Source organism: Nematolebias whitei, chromosome 15, assembly GCF_014905685.2.
Source record: "Nematolebias whitei isolate Nwh7 chromosome 15, NemWhi1, whole genome shotgun sequence".
Taxonomy (NCBI): Eukaryota; Metazoa; Chordata; class Actinopteri; order Cyprinodontiformes; family Rivulidae; genus Nematolebias; species Nematolebias whitei.
The window spans coordinates 5,145,434-5,149,501 of record NC_056512.1 but is presented as its reverse complement, the minus strand read 5'-3'; positions in this window follow the sequence as shown (position 1 = coordinate 5,149,501).

Genomic DNA, 4,068 nt, shown 5'->3' with positions numbered 1-4,068 from the left:
TGTGATGGCCAGCTCCGCTGAGAACAAAGGGAAATGTGACGGTCACCACGTGACCCACCGGCAGGCCGTCTCGCCTTCCTCCGGCCACAAATAAAACTTGTGAATCTATCTAAACACACACATCTAAACTAAGCCGTGCACAACACACACAGTAATACACGCACGCGCCGCGCGTTTAAAAAAAAAAACCCAGATCTGAATACAAGCAACCCGTACGTCAGAAGTTCCACGAATAACTTTAAATTAGCTTACCAAACATCCGATTCAGGAGATGGTACGAACACCCAAAGAGGAAGATTATAATTTAGTTTACAGCCTAAAAAGCGGAGTTTTCGAGCCACGCGGCTAACAAGGTAACTTCTGCCTACCTTTTATCGTTGCTGGGCCCAGAAGTTCCAATGTGGGGGTTCAGCACCTTCTCGATCCAATTTGTGGTCCCGTCAGCTGCAAGTTCGAGGTCACCAATTGTTGTGGCTTATGAGAACCACATTGGTGTTCAAATCAGCTGAAGCGGTACCTTAGTTCAAAAGATTTATTTGACAACGGATTACAAGTATTCAGAAATCATGAAACAATTACAATGTATGCATACAGAGGGCATTTTATCAGAGCAGACCTTATTCATCGAAGTTCTCCCAGCAAATGCCCCGACCTGCCCTCTCGCTCTGCATCTTATCACAGATTTTTAGCAGCTCTGCTTCTGATTGGTCTAACCAACCTGTTGTCATGGTTACGGGGCTCTTCTGGCTGTTAGATACGTCTTGGAGGTCACATACCAAAGATAAGTTTATGGCTCTTTGTTAAGAGACGCTAATGTTTTTAGCTGCAGATTTCACCTCTGAACTGCTCACAACTGTTAAACGATTAAATGCTACTTTCTATTATCTTTACTAATTATGTTTAGTCACTATATTAAGTTTAAGCAACCTCTATTAAGTTTAAGGTAGAAAGATGTGTTCTAGATGTTTTAATGTCCCTCAGTCTGTGTGTGTGCGTGTGAGTGTAGGTGTGTGTGTGAGTGAGGTGTAGGTGTGTGTGTGAGTAAGCATGTGTGGTGAGTGTGACACTCTAAGGCCCCTTCCTGAAGTCTAATCAGTATCTTACCTGCTCTGAGTCGCTTGTAAATGTGAACTTATAAGAATGTGAATTTATAAGATTTTCTCTAATTAATGTAAGATTATATTTAAGCAAACTAACTAGATTTAAGATTCTATTTAAGCAAAGTAACTGATTAATATTTAAATGATTGTAAGGTATTAAAAACCCTTAAAAAAATGACACATACACATTTTATAACATGAAATTTCAAGCTTGATTAAAATAATAATAAAAGATAAAACATGAAATCCAACAACCTGTTTCTAACAAATATGCCTCACAAATTCCCTGGTACAGGTGTATTTGCTGATATTCTGAGTGATCATTGTGTAATAGCGGCTCTCAGTGATATTAAACTTCCGCCTTCTAAGCCCAGATTAATTCAAAAAAGGGATCTGAAACGTTTTTGTGAACAGTCATTCCTCTGGGATCTATCCCACTTTGACTGGTGTAGTATGAACAGATACTGGATATATTCATACATTAAACGGGTTCTTCATTTTTCTGAACTGTGTAACATGCGTGCATTGAATTTAACAGAAATGTAACGAGAGACGTTATTTATCTTTGACCCATCAAAATGAATGCGGTCATTTATTTTACAGAATCAAAGTTTAACATCAAACATTTACATTAATTTGGCAAAATATGAAAATAACAACATGGCTAGTTTTACAGGAAGTGAGAACAATACGGCGATTGTTTTCACTTTTCAGCTAAAACAGCAGACATCAATTAATCAGTTTTACAACCAGGAAAACCATATGGCCATGGTTTTCCTTTGCTTCACCACAGACATTAATGAAAACATCTGGATTAATTTTCTAGCAGAAAGGAGAGTTTAAAGATGGAAAATGGAGATTTATCTTACAGAGAGATGTGTGAGGGAATTTATCTGTTTTAACCAGAACAGCACGCTCTTTGGAAATCAGCTTGTCCCAAACGGTACACTTTTGGGTGAAGGTCGACTTTACCTTTCTGAAGATAGATCAGGTCGGCGTGAAGTCCTACTTCCAGCCACTTTCAGCGTCTCCGTTGAGAACAGCTAAAATACCTCGAGAGTCGTGCGAGGTTATCCAAACAGAAGTTATAATTTCCAAAATCGTCTCTGCATTCTGGATTCCAAGAACTCTGAACTCCTTCAGAACTCTGAACTTTTCTGGAACTCTCAAAACTCTGGAAACTCTTCCATCCTCAACTCTACTTGAACTCCTTGAACTCTGAAACTCTACTCTCAAAACACTCAAAACTCTTCCATCCTCAACTCTACTGTTGAACTGGGAAGTTGCCACATTTAAACGGGCTATACTTCCGGTTCATTTGAGAGCTTTCTGATTCGTGGATGGACCAGAACAGAGGTGTGGTTTGTGATGTAAGGTGTTATGGAAAGTCAAGGATTGTTTAAGAACAGACAGAAAGATATCATGGGAAAACCAGACTTCGTGGTGCCACCTCTCCTGTATCTTGCTGTAAAAGTTAAACATGACATTTCTTTTCAGTAAACTTTTTAGTTGACCGAAGCTCGAACTTTAACACACTTACAAATTTGCTCATTGAAGACAGAAAAATCAAGAAATGCATATTACCCTGATTTCTTCTTTGAATGAGGAATAAAAATCATTACTACTGTTTAAGTAAATAAAAATGAGTAGTTCACTTCAACATGTAAACATTGTTTGAACTAACACAATTTGATTATCAAAACATTTGTAAAATAGTAATGATCATAGAGAATTGTCTTTTCTACTTGATTAATTCAAGAAAGAAAGTCTCAGGATGGGTCAAACTGTATTTCTGGATGCAGATCAATGAAATGACAGTTTCTGTCCATCTGGTCAGTTTTGACATAGGCCTAGTCCACTACACTGGCATCATATTCTATTATCCGACAACGTGAACGCCACTTGGAACTATTTTCATAATAGTTTCATTTATTTTGTAAACAAACATGCTATGTTTTATATGTTCTAGAATTGTGCCGCTCAAGGGTGGCTGCATGTTGGAGCAGCTCTGTTACTTTCATTCTGAGATTTTGCTTATGGAAACTTTAATTCCTCTTTTTCTGGATGTAATCACATTTTTTGGATGATTGTTTCCTCTGGTATCAGATGCTGTGCAGCTGGAAGGACTTTTACTGAGGCTTTTTTAGTTTTGGACATTTGTTATGATGCTTAACCATGGCAACAAGGCAGTTTTCTACAACTAACAGCAACTGATTAACATCTCAAAAGATCAAATAATATCTCAACTACAGCCCCAAATCTCAAATGAGTTGAAAGGATGTTCTGTGGACGCATTCTCATCTACCTGCCAGCTGTGCTCGAGTGCCTGACCACTGAGATCCTGGAAATAACAGGAAACACAGCTCATGACAGTTGAAGGACAGGATCGTCCCTCAGCACCTACAGTTGCCTGTCCGCAGCAATGAGGAGCTCAGCAGGCTGCTGGGAGGAGTGGCCATCACTCTGGGAGGAGTTCTGCCCAACATTCGGGCGGTCCTACAGCCCGGGGGAACCAAGAGGCCAGTCGAGTCTGGGTGGATGGATCGGACGGCATCTGCAGCCAGTTTCTTAGGACCCACTGTGGGATGGGCCTTCACAAGAGATCCTTCCTGTCTACAGCCATCAGTATCTATAACATCTCTTAATGAAATGAGGATAACGAGTTACAACAACAAATAATTTCCCTTTGGAATTAATAAAGTATTTTTGAATTGAATTGAATGCTCCTTTTTGTCAGTTCAGAATAAAGGGACACGACAGCCCCTGGTTCACTCCTGAACTAGCTGACCTCCTGCACAGGAGAGATCATCTTTGGGCTACAGTGAGAAAACCTGGCTCAGAGACTGACTGGTTGAATTTTCAACAGCTGAGGAATAAATGCACAACTGCCATCAAAGCTGCAAAACTTAACTATTTCTTATCTCAGACTTCCAAAAATCTAAATGACCCTAAAAGATTCTGGGAAACC